The sequence below is a fragment of the Dendropsophus ebraccatus genome, chromosome 14, assembly GCF_027789765.1.
Source record: "Dendropsophus ebraccatus isolate aDenEbr1 chromosome 14, aDenEbr1.pat, whole genome shotgun sequence".
Classification (NCBI taxonomy): Eukaryota; Metazoa; Chordata; class Amphibia; order Anura; family Hylidae; genus Dendropsophus; species Dendropsophus ebraccatus.
Genome location: NC_091467.1, coordinates 31,485,371 through 31,498,926, shown reverse-complemented (window position 1 = coordinate 31,498,926; position 13,556 = coordinate 31,485,371). Strand labels below are relative to the sequence as shown.

The 13,556-nt window shown below is 47.7% G+C and overlaps 1 protein-coding gene across 5 annotated transcripts in view; it reads left to right on the top strand.

Annotated features, from left to right (window-relative positions):
- KCNH6 (potassium voltage-gated channel subfamily H member 6) overlaps positions 1-13,556 on the top strand; it is a 191,026-nt gene that overhangs the window by 98,776 nt on the left and 78,694 nt on the right. Inside the window, exon 1 of one of the 5 annotated variants that reach the window (XM_069952460.1) lies at positions 641-710. The exons of the other annotated variants lie outside the window; for them this stretch is intronic. The gene's annotated coding sequence lies outside the window, so the exon portion shown is untranslated. Of the gene's footprint in view, positions 1-640; positions 711-13,556 lie in introns of those variants that run through there. 5 annotated transcript variants of the gene reach the window in all.

Below are 13,556 nucleotides of genomic sequence, written 5' to 3'. Positions count from 1 at the left end.
TTGCCTGGTATACGCCTGTTTCCTAATGGAAACCTTGATAAATTAAGTGCATGAAGAGGCCATGTCTCCTCCCCACCTTGTCGTATTACACGGCCCAATAGCACAGACATGGAGGGGGGGGGGGGTTGCCCATAGAAGATAACAACCTGTTCTGCCAGTCACTGAGTCTTCATTATATACAGGAGAGACAGACAGACATGTAAGTACATACATGTTATATTTTACACAAAGAGCCACACTCTTTACCTCACAGAACTCCCCAGAGGATAAATCCACACAGGCAATGCCTCACAATACATTATACATTTCTACACAATACGGCCTTGTTTTCCCTTCACAACTTTTACTAGAACTTTCATCTCGTATTTCCTTCACACAACTCAGCAGGAGCAACACAAAGCCCGGCGCTATGTATACGCACGTCACCACATGGCAATCACTGTGCTGCTGCCGTCACCTACAGTTTTACAAAATGGCAGGAAGAATCTCTTGGTTCTCAAGCTGCACTAAAATCCCAACAAGCCCTGACAGCCTTTGGATTCAGCCACAGATTACTGTTATAGAGTTGGGCTGTTGCCTAGCAACAGGTGCTTCAGTCATTGGGTGACTACCCTAGATCTATTTGCTCTCGTGAAGGCCAGTGTAGGTGTAAGCTGGTCGGCCATTGCATATTGCCATTGCCATATCCTGTTTACTGACAGTTTTAGAAGGTAACAATTATACTTTCCACATGCTTTTTGTGGTGTTTTTTCAACTATTTTTTTTATTTTTTTTTTGGGGGGGGGGGGGGGGGCGGAAAAAAGAGGCATGTCCACATGACGACTGATACAATAAAAGGAGTAAAGCAGTCACCCTAGCAACCAATCAGATTCCAGCTTTCATTTTAGTGGAATCTGGCTGGGTAGTCAGGGTATTGCAAAAAGCTGATCTTGCCTTGAAGAAGCCACAGCCAGCCATACACATAGTATTACACAGTGGCTATTCAGATGTATAGCAGGTGCTCTCCATTCTTGTAAGGGGTCCACAAAGCCAGAAGACCCCTATATTATACCCTTATGGATAGGAATTGTCATCTTAAAGGGGTAGATCACCCAAATAAAAATTCTTTCCAAACAACTGGTGCCAGAGATTTGTAATTTACTTCTATTAAAATTCTCCAGTATTCCAGTACTTATCAGCTGCTGTTTGTCCTGCAGTAAGTGGTTTATTCTTTCCAGTCTGACACAGTGCTCTCTGCTGCCACCTATGTCCATGTCAGGAACTATCTAGAGTATTAGATCCCCATAGAAATCCCCATAGAAAACCTCTCCAGCTCTGGACAGTTCCTGACATTGACAGAGGTGGCAGCAGGAAGCACTGTGTCAGACTGAAAATAATACACCACTTCCTGCAGAACATACCACAGCTGATAAGTATGGGAAGGCTTGAGATTTTTTAGTACAAGTAAATTACAAATTCCGGGCACTTTTTGGCACAAGTTGATTTAAAAGAAAAAAAAATTTGGGGCGAACAACCCCTTTAAGACAACATCTTTACCGATACTATACCTACTTAACACATCCTGCAGCTTTAGCAGTCTTTGCTGACAGCATGTCATCGCCGCTATCTGTGTAGTTACTAAATAGGATATAGGCAGACGCAGGGATTATCGGTGACTTTTGCGTTATCTCTGAGCACTTCTGAAGTCAGTCACTTAGCCAGTGAATTGTCGCGCAGAGCCGTGCCCGGCAGTCTTGCATCGCGTGTCATGGTTGCTGTTTCAGTGACATCTGTTATGTTATAGTCACTGGATAATTCCATGTTCATAACGATTACAATAACATGCTAGCATGGAGACAGACGGGAATTAAACGTGACACACGCAGTAGTGAGAGATGTCTGTGGATTTTCCTTCTCGCAGCGACAGGAGGTGGTGTCTGCCTCTCACCCTGTACGGAGGACCTTAGAATAATCAGAGTATTCCCTTATTCATTCTGGCACTCACTGAAGAAGAACAGATAAGACCATAAACCTGTGGCTGGTGCGGACTTGCTGGGAGTTGTAGCTTCACAGCAGTCGGAAAGTTGATCAATCTTAGGAGCTGATGCCAACTGGCTGGTGCTGCCTATTAATAAATGCCATGAGCACTTCAGATCCGAGGCTGGCAAGAGAGCAAAAATGCCATCTCTCTACAATACCAGAACAAGGATATTACACTGGTGAACTAGGGTAGTAAGGTATACTGAAATTCACTAAAAACTATCATACGCTGTACAATGCAATGGAAATTCCTTACTAGTTCTAAAAGGGTTCACATACCATAGAGGGCCCCATAGGAAGAAACCAGTATTGTAAATGGCACAGGGTAGATATAGGGGACTGATGCAACAAGTCATGATTCTGGCACCATAACTTCACAGATCTGCTAGGGGAGGGTACTATTATTATTGGAGAAATCGTCCTATATTTACATATGTATGGACCATCAAAATAGTCCCAACAAATATGAACAAGGCCTAATTCACACATTGTGCTGCGGAGTTCTTTCACACAACAGACACCAAAATCGATAGTGAGACCAAACAAACTTAGGTTTCATCAGGTTCCATTGAGCTGGTCTCCTTGAGCTCAGTGATTGCTGTGTTTTGTTGGTTGATTTGTCATTGCCCCAACTAGCCAGAATCCTGCTCCACACTGATGAGGGGCAAATGCCCCGAAACAGCTGTCTGTGGATGGATGCCTACCTTGGCAAGGCCTTGTCATGTCACAATACTCACATCTTAAGTTAGATTTTGATACAAATGAGGCCATCCTGTTGTTTGCCTATTTTTGTTCCAATACTCGCAACCGAGTGGGACTTAAGGGGCTATCTATCAGGGTGGTGTGGTGCTCTCCCCATCTGGGGGCACCCTGTGGCACCAGGCTAGGGATATCTGGCTTTTCTCGTGTTTTGAGACTCGCAACCGAGGGTCCACGGACTCCTTTTTTGCATATTTAAATTTTGGGGGCATCGCTGGAGACTCTTGATTGAGTACATCATTGCAATTTTTTCGCTGGTCTCCTTGAGCTTAGTGATTGCTGTGTTTTGTTGGTCCATTGTGGTGACCAGGGTTTTCATGGCACAATTACTAATACATGATGAATTATTCTTCCCATCAAATATGATGTCATTTGCAATGGGGCTCCAATGTACACTCACCGGCCACTTTATTAGGTACACCATGCTAGTAACGGGTTGGATCCCCTTTTGCCTTCAGAACTGCCTCAATTCTTCGTGGCATAGATACAACAAGGTGCTGGAAGCATTCCTCAGAGATTTTGGTCCATATTGACATGATGGCATCACACAGTTGCCGCAGATTTGTCGGCTGCACATCCATGATGCGAATCTCCCGTTCCACCACATCCCAAAGATGCTCTATTGGATTGAGATCTGGTGACTGTGGAGGCCATTTGAGTACAGTGAACTCATTGTCATGTTCAAGAAACCAGTCTGAGATGATTCTAGCTTTATGACATGGCGCATTATCCTGCTGAAAGTAGCCATCAGATGTTGGGTACATTGTGGTCATAAAGGGATGGACATGGTCAGCAACAATACTCAGGTAGGCTGTGGCGTTGCAACGATGCTCAATTGGTACCAAGGGGCCCAAAGAGTGCCAAGAAAATATTCCCCACACCATGACACCACCACCACCAGCCTGAACCGTTGATACAAGGCAGGATGGATCCATGCTTTCATGTTATTGACGCCAAATTCTGACCCTACCATCCGAATGTCGCAGCAGAAATCGAGACTCATCAGACCAGGCAACGTTTTTCCAATCTTCTACTGTCCAATTTCGATGAGCTTGTGCAAATTGTAGCCTCAGTTTCCTGTTCTTAGCTGAAAGGAGTAGCACCCGGTGTGGTCTTCTGCTGCTGTAGCCCATCTGCCTCAAAGTTCGACGTACTGTGCGTTCAGAGATGCTCTTCTGCCTACCTTGGTTGTAACGGTTGGCTATTTGAGTCACTGTTGCCTTTCTATCAGCTCGAACCAGTCTGCCCATTCTCCTCTGACCTCTGGCATTAACAAGGCATTTCCGCCCACAGAACTGCAGCTCACTGGATGTTTTTTCTTTTTCGGACCATTCTCTGTAAACCCTAGAGATGGTTGTGCGTGAAAATCCCAGTAGATCAGCAGTTTCTGAAATACTCAGACCAGCCCTTCTGGCACCAACAACCATGCCACGGTCAAAGGCACTCAAATCACCTTTCTTCCCCATACTGATGCTCGGTTTGAACTGCAGGAGATTGTCTTGACCATGTCTACATGCCTAAATGCACTGAGTTGCCGCCATGTGATTGGCTGATTAGAAATTAAGTGGTAACGTGCAGTTGGACAGGTGTACCAAATAAAGTGGCCGGTGAGTGTAAGTGAACGAAGCCAATGTTCTTCATGCTGTTTTTTCATCTGGACAAATCTTTTTATTTATATTCTATAATGAAATCTGCAAGAAATCCAACAGGATTCTGGGCATGTGAATGTCGCTATTGCATCTCTGTTCACAAAATTTCCATGACTGCTTTTTGCCGACACTGTGAAAAAACTGTAGCGGAAATAGGTGACATGTCTCTTATTTGGTCAGAAATGCTGAGGATTAGCCTATCTGAATGACACCTCAGCCCTGGATGTCTGCCACAAATCTTTTCTTTTGGAGTTTCAGTGTATTTGACTGCAAGAATATCAGAAGGTATGGCTGAACATTGCATAAATCATTCTGCTGCAGCAAATCCACACTGAACCATGCAGATTGTGGTGCAGATCTGCAGACAAGGGATGAACCAATGCAGATTGTGGTGTAGATCTGCAGACAAGGGGTGGACCATGCAGATTGTGATGCAGATCTGCAGAAAAGGGGTGAACCAATGCAGATTGTGATGCAGATCTGCAGACAAGGGGTGAACCAATGCATATTGTGATGCAGATCTGCAGACAAGGGGTGAAGCATGCAGATTGTGATGCAGATCTGCAGACAAGGGGTGAAGCATGCAGATTGTGATGCAGATCTGCAGAAAAGGGGTGAACCAATGCATATTGTGGTGCAGATCTGCAGACAAGGGGTGAACCATGCAGATTGTGATGCAGATCTGCAGACAAGGGGTGGACCATGCAGATTGTGATACAGATCTGCAGAAAAGGGGTGAACCAATGCAGATTGTGATGCAGATCTGCAGACAAGGGGTGAACCATGCAGATTGTGATGCAGATCTGCAGACAAGGGGTGAACCATGCAGATTGTGATGCAGATCTGCAGAAAAGGGGTGAACCAATGCAGATTGTGATGCAGATCTGCAGACAAGGGGTGAAACATGCAGATTGTGATGCAGATCTGCAGACAAGGGGTGAACCATGCAGATTGTGGTGCAGATCTGCAGACAAGGGGTGAACCATGCAGATTGTGGTGCAGATCTGCAGACAAGGGGTGAACCAATGCAGATTGTGATGCAGATCTGCAGACAAGGGGTGAACCAATGCAGATTGTGATGCAGATCTGCAGACAAGGGGTGAACCAATGCAGATTGTGATGCAGACAAGCAGGTTAAGGGGGGTACTACGGAGAAACAAAATTCTCTTTTAAATCATTTGGTGTCAGAAAGTTATACAGATTTGCAAATTACTTTTATTTAAAAATATCAAGTCTTTCAGTACTTATCAGCTGCTGCATGTCCTGCAGGAAGTGGTGTTTTCTTTCCAGCCTGGCCTAATGCTCTCTGCTGCCACCTCTGTCCTTGACAGGAAATGTCTAGAGCAGTAACAGTTCCTGTCACTGAAAGAGGTGGCAGCAGAGAGCACTCTGTCAGACTGAAAAAAATACAACACTTCCTGTTTTTTAAGTAATTTGCAAATCTTTATTTCTTTCTGACATCAGATGCTCTTTTCTTTGAAACACCCCTTTAATGTTTTCAGAACAAAATGTCAGTGTACACTAATAGCACACTTTTGCGTTGCATTCGCAGCATATTAGAAGATTTAATGCAATACTGAAATTTCAATGGAAATATCACAGGCCCTCTTAGAAGTTATTGTGATGTGTAAGGATACATTGGGATTCCATTATATTGGTTATGGCTCAATTAAAAAGGGAATCTGTGACGATAATGTGATTAAACATATATAATGTGATTTTACATATATGTAAAAAAACATAAAGGTGCCTATAGTAGTATAGAGGGATATGACAGCATATTTGTTGTTTTTTTTATTGCCGCTAGTCGTCAGGCTTCTGTGGGTGACCCTCCCCATCTCCACTATGCTGCCTCCATGTCTCTCTCCCTCCCTGTACGACAAACACTTGTAGTTGACCTTTTAGACTGCACTGTGTCCAGTCATCTCCTGCCCTCTTCTGTGTTATATAACACTGGTACAGATTTAACTACTGCAAGGATTAATTCTGCTGGACGCTGTCACGCAGAATGGAGGAGGGGAAGCTGGCAGCACCCAGAGTGGAGCTCATGAATGGATTTCATTATCCAGTAATGTATCCCAACAGTCGGGAGCTATGCTCGGTACGCTCAGGACTGCTGGGATCTCCACCTGATGCTGAGCAGAACAGGTTTTCCCATGTTCCCTCACTGCTCACATTAATATGCACAGCAGTCATTAGGAGGCGAGCGCTGTGAATCCAGATCATTTACATTTATTTAGATTCCCCCCATGTACTGCCCGTATGTCACTCATGGCAGCGAACAAGGTTGGTGTGCCAGGAACACATCTTTCTTTTTGCCTTAGGGCCCTATTCCACCGGACGATTATCGTTCAGATTATCGTTAAATCGTTCGAATCTAAACGATAATCGTTCGGTTAAAATGCAGTTAACGATTAACGACCGAACGAGAAATCGTTGATCGCTTTATAAGACCTGGACCTATTTTTATCGTTCGCAAATCGTTCGCATTGAATAAGATATCGTTTGGTCGTTCGCAATAGATACGAACGCATCAGCGAATAAATAGCGAAGAAAAACGATCGCAATTACGATCATAAAGCCCGTATTCCACGGGTCGTTGGAGGAGCAAACGAGCGCTGTCAGCGCTCGTTTGCTCCTCGTTCGCCGCTATTCAACGCGGCTGCAGCGAGCGGGTGAGTGCGGGAGGGGGCGGCGGGGAGCTGCGGGGGGGCTGCCCGGGGGATCGCTAGATAGTCCGGGCAGCCCATAGGATATAGCAGCATCTGCTGCCGATGCTCCTATTCAACGGAGCGACGGCAGCAGATCGCTGCTATATCAGTCGCTTGTTTTTCAACATGTTGAAAAACAAGCGACTGCAACGATCAGCCGACATGAACGATGTCGGCTGATCGTTGCACTCTATTCCACGGAACGATTATCGTCCGTAGCGGTCGATATCGTCCGAAAACGAACGATAATCGTTCCGTGGAATAGGGCCATAAGTAACGATTATCGTTCCGTGGAAATGAGTGAACGTTTTCAGGTCTTTCGCAATAGCAGTCGTTTGAGATCGTTAATCGTTAACGATTATGCGAACGATAATCGGCCTGTAGAATAGGAATAAGCAGATGCTGTAATAAATGTAAGTGTTCTTTGGGTAGGGTAACACAACTTTACCTTTGGGTAGGGTGTTAAAAACTGGGACCCTGTCTTCCCCAGAGTATATTAGGATGTACCAGTCATGTCTCTCTTTTACAGCACCTACCACAAAATCCCAGCACAATGATATGGTTTAGCCAAAAAGAAAAATAGATTTTGCAGTAGATGAGGCTGGAATTACATGTGCAGTTTTTGTGTTTTTCATAAATTTTTTTAGCAAAATTGATGATGTTCCATGTCCATTACAGTGACTGATGCTGCGTTTACACAGAACGATTATCGTTTGAATTTTCGCCATAACGATCGCATTTAAGCGATAATCGTTCAGTTTAAACACAACAAACGATCAAGCGACGAGTGAAAAATCATTCATTTTAATCTTTCAACATGTTCTCAAATTGTCGTTGGTCGTTCGCTAAAAGTTCGCAGATCGCTTCGTGTAAACAATCTTTCAAAGATTCACCCTATGTGAAAGATGGGCTTAAGCTATCTTAAAAACGATCGCAATAACGATTTTTCTTACGAATTTTCTAATGATTTTTCTAACGATTTATTCGTCTAAACGCTGATCGTTATAAAAGCCAAATCGTTGCTTCAAAAACGTTAAACGATCGATTGGGCGAATTATTGCTCCATGTAAATGCAGCATGTCTCATCTAATGGGTTTTAGATTATTTGGAATATCTAAGTAGCTAAAGGCCCTATTCCACGGAACGATTATCGTCCCGTGGAATAGAGTGCAACGATCAGCCGACATCGTGCTGATCGTTGCAGTCGCTTGTTTTTCAACATGTTGAAAAACAAGCGACTGATATAGCAGCGATCTGCTGCCGCCGCTTCGTTGAATAGGAGCATCGGCAGCAGACGCTGCTGTATCCTATGGGCTGCCCGGACGATCAGCAATCCTCCGAGCAGCCCCCCCCCCCCCCCGCAGCTCCCCGCCGCCCCTCCCGCACTCGCCCGCTCGCTGCAGCCGCGATGAATAGCGGCGGCAGCCAGCGGGGAACGAGGAACAAACGAGCGCTGAGAGCGCTCGTTTGCTCCTCTAAACGACCCGTGTAATAGGCCCTTAAGCAGCCAAGATCAGAGTTATCACAGATTTCAGCTGTTGATGGTGGGTGTAGGCTGGAATTAATGGAAGTGTCTAATGCTACGTTTACACGGAACGATAATTCGCCCGATCGTACGATTAACGATGTCGGAGTAACAATTTTTTTTTTCATAACGATCAGCATTTAGACGGTACAATATATCGTACGGAAATTCGTTTTGTGATCATTTTGCGATCGCTTAAGCCTATCTCACACATAAATCAGGTTAAATCAGCGAACGACTGTTCACACGGAACAATCTGCAAATTTTTTGCGAACGATCAACGACGATTTGATTGTTTGTTGAAAGATCAAAATGAACGATGTCTCACTCGTCGTTTGATCGTTTGCTGCGTTTACACGTACAATTATCGTTCCAATTCGATCGTTATCGTGCGAATTCGCACGATAATCGTTCCGTGTAAACGCAGCATAATTTTTAGACTAGGCAGTCTAAGGCCCTATTACACACACAGATTTAGCTGTCAGATTTTTGAGACCAAAGTCAGGAATGGATTTGGAAAGAGGAGAAATCTCAGTGTTTCCTTTATGACCTGTTCTCTGTTTATAGTCTGTTCCTGGGTTTGGCTTCAAAAATCTGTCAGATAAATCTGTGTGTGTAATAGAGACGGTATGCTAGATTTATTAGTTAGGTTCAGGCTCTTTAAAAAAAAAATCAGTTTCGTTCTTAGGGCACTATTGCACGGAGCATACCTCTGCCGATTCAGCAGATTGTTGCCCAGAGTAATAAAGACAACAATCAGCCGAAGAAACGATCATCAGCTGATCGTTGTTATTTAAAGTAGCTTAAAAATCGTTCGCCACCCACACATTCTTATGTGTAATTGTGGCACAGCCATCGGCTGAAGAATGTGAAAAGAAAATAATCTTTATGCTTACCTCTCAACCCTGTGTCCTTAACTCCATAAGGACCCATGACATACCAGTATGTCATGGAAGCCTGTCATTTAAGGACCCTTGACATACTGGTAGGCCATTGCGGCACTCAGGACCTGAGCTCACTTCATAGCATGTGGGGACTGGCTGCTATAAGCAGGCAGGTCCTCACTATTAATGATTGTCATGGCCGCGGCGGCGTCCCGTGCTCCGGGCCGCCGCCGCGACCGCCCTCTATCCCACGCAGCTGCCGGGGTCCCGGTGCAGGGACCCGGCGCTGCGGTCTGTTCGGCCCCGGGGGGCGCCTCACCTCGTCCCGCTCCGCTCTCCGTCTGTGCCGGCCGGCGCGCGCGTCCCCGCCTCCTAGGGCGCGCGCGCGCCGGCTGTCTCAGATTTAAAGGGCCAGTCCGTCCCTAATTGGTAGTTGCACCCAATCACTCCCTATAAATCCCAGCATGCCCTGTCCCTCGTGTTGGAGCCTCTACATGCTTCCCATAGCGTTTGGCCCAGCTCCCTGTTGTTCCTGACCTTAGTCCCTGTCCCTTGTTCCTGTCTTCAGTCCTTGTCCCTAATCCTTGCCCGCTGCCTTCCCATTGTTCCTGAGTCCTGTCCGCCACCTGCGAGCACGTCTTCAGTCCTCTGCCTGTACGATCTCCTGCCTACTGCTCCTGCCACGCCTCGCCTGCCGTCACTAGCAACCAAGCCAGGGGTAGCGACCTGGGGGTCGCCTGCCGCAACAAGTCCATCCCGCCTTGCGGCGGGCTCTGGTGAAAACCAGCGGCCCCTTAGACTCCGCTCCCTGGTGAGGTTAGTGCTATCGCTAGTGACGGTCCAGTGGATCCACTACTCCAGGCGTTACAGTAGGCTCCAACCATGGATCCCGGCGAGGTGCCTGATATCTGCGAAGTAGCCCGAGTGGTTGCCCTACAGGCTCAACAGATCCAGCAACAGTCGCAGCTGATCCAACAACTGACTGCAGCCGTACAGCAGCATACCACAGCTCAGCAGGCATCACCTCCTGCAGCCTCTTCAAAACTACGACTGGCTCTCCCAAGTAAATATAGAGGTGACCACAAGTTGTGCAGAGGATTCCTGACCCAATGCACTATGTATATCGAACTTCTAAGCAGTCAGTTTGCCACCGAGCGCTCTAAAGTGGCTTTCATCATCGGCCTATTGGAAGGTAGAGCTCTGGCCTGGGCCACACCACTATGGAACCGTAATGATCCGGTTGCTGCCAATCTCCGAATCTTCCTGGACGAGTTCCGCTCTGTCTTTGAGGAACCTGCCCGTGCGTCTTCGGCTGAGACTGCTCTCCTCAATCTATCCCAAGGTACTTCCTCCGTTGGTGACTACGCCATCCAGTTCCGCACCCTGGCTGCGGAACTAGACTGAAATGAGGCCGCTCTGATTGCCACCTTTAAAAAGGGCCTGTCCAGTCAAGTGAAGGATGTGCTCGCTGCCCGAGACCTGCCTACCTCTTTGAACGAACTCATCCTACTGGCTAATAGAGTCTATACCAGGTTTTCCGAAAGAGTGGAGGAGGTCCGGCAAGAACGGCGTCTGAGTCTACCCCGTCGCCATCCTCAGCTGGCACCGGTGTTCCAGAATCCCGTTGCTCCTATGTCCCAGTCGTCTCCAGAGGTTCCTATGCAGGTGGAACGTGCTCGCCTGACGACTGAGGAGAGGACCCGTCGACTGAACCTGAATCTCTGCCTCTATTGCGGTGGCGCTGATCACTATCCGCAGAGATGTCCCCAACGTCCTCAGCGTCCGGGAAACGCTCGCACCTAGGTCCGGTGGGAGAGGCCTCCCTAGGTGTCAATGCCACCTCTCCAAGGTTGATTATGCCCGTCTCCATCCAGACACCCTCAGGGCAAGTTTTCCAGACTACTGCCCTCATCGACTCTGGCGCTGCTGGCAGTTTCATTTCTGCTTCGTTGGTCCAAAGATGGCGGCTACCCGTGATCCAGCTAGCCCAACCCCGGTCTATCTCTTCGGTTACGGGGGAGATTCTTACCGAAGCTGTGCACTGCCAGACGGCACCCCTAGTCCTCCAGGTGGGCGCCTTACATCAGGAGAAGATCTCCTTCTATGTCTTGCGCCATTCCTCTTCTAACATCCTGCTGGGTCTTCCTTGGCTGCAATTACATACTCCTAAGCTGGACTGGAGAACTGGGGAGGTTCTCAGCTGGGGCCAGGACTGTCATAACCTTGTCTGAGATCTCCTCAACCCAAGTGCTCTACGAGGTCACCTGCTTATGTCAAGCCTCTATCCGGACTACCGGAGGACTACCAAGACTTTGTTGATGTTTTCTCGGCCAAGGAGGCGGACTCTCTACCACCACATTGGGCCTATGATTGCCCTATAGACCTTCTTCCAGGGGCTTCTCCTCCACGTGGTCGAGTATACCCTCTCTCTGTGCCCGAGACTGAAGCCATGTCCTCCTACATCCGGGAGAACTTACAGAAGGGCTTCATCCGTAAATCCACGTCTCCCGCTGGCGCTGGATTTTTCTTTGTTCAGAAGAAGGACGGTTCCCTCCGCCCATGCATAGACTACCGGGGCTTGAATAAGGTGACTGTTAAGAACCGCTATCCTCTTCCGCTTATTCCTGAACTATTCGACCGTCTTCGTGGAGCTAGGATCTTCTCCAAGCTGGATCTCAGGGGAGCGTATAACTTGATCCGTATTCGTAAAGGAGACGAATGGAAGACCGCTTTCAACACCAGAGATGGGCACTACGAATATCTGGTCATGCCATTCGGCCTATGCAATGCCCCAGCGGTCTTCCAGGAATTCGTGAACGATATCTTCCGAGACCTCCTCTATGTCTGCGTCATTGTCTATTTGGACGACATTTTGGTCTTCTCCCCGGACCAGCAGACTCATGTGGCGCAAGTGCGTCAGGTCCTACGAAGACTACGGGCCAATCATCTATACGCCAAGCTTGAGAAGTGTGTTTTCCATCAGCGCAGTCTTCCATTTCTTGGCTATATCGTCTCCGACCAGGGTCTACAAATGGGACGGCCAAGCTCTCTGCTGTCCTCCAATGGCCACGCCCTGTGGGACTTAGAGCTATTCAACGTTTCCTTGGATTCGCCAACTATTATCGGCAATTCATCCCTCACTTCTCTACCCTGGTCGCACCCATTGTGGCCCTCACTAAGAAGAGGGCGGACCCCAGACATTGGCCTCCAGAGGCCGAACAAGCCTTCAATAGCCTTAAGTCTGCCTTTGCCTCTGCTCCTGCTCTAGTCCGCCCGGATGTCTTCAGGCCGTTTTCTCTCGAGGTCGATGCTTCTTCTGTGGGCGCAGGAGCCGTTCTCTCGCAAAGGGACACATCAGGCAAGACCAGAACCTGCGGGTTCTTTTCTAAGACTTTCTCCCCTGCCGAGAGGAACTATACTATTGGGGACCGTGAACTCCTGGCCATTAAGTTGGCACTGGAGGAGTGGCGTCATCTACTAGAGGGGGCTAAACACCCCGTTAACATCTACACGGACCACAAGAACCTCCTCTACCTTCAATCGGCTCAACGCCTCAATCCCCGGCAGGCCAGGTGGTCCCTCTTCTTCTCCCGGTTCAACTTTACCATCCATTTCCGTCCAGCCGAGAAGAATTTAAAGGCCGATGCATTATCCCGAGCATCCGAAGTCATGGGGCAAGAGGAATCTCCTCGTCACATAATACCTCCCGACCGCCTAGTACCAGTTGCCACTTCTGCTCTGCAGAGACTGCCCCCCGGGAAGACTTATGTGCGCCCCGCACTCCGTAAACGCATCAACCCTGTCACCTACAAACTCCGCCTGCCCCCTACTATGCGGATTCCGAACGCCTTCCATGTCTCCCTCTTGAAGCCAGTGGTCCTCAACCAGTTCTCCGATCAGTCTCCGTTCTCTGTTCCACAAGCCGTCTCTGACGACGTCTACGTTGTTAAAGACATTCTGGCCATGAAAACTGTCAGAGGGAGACAATTCTTCCTGGTGGACTGGAGAG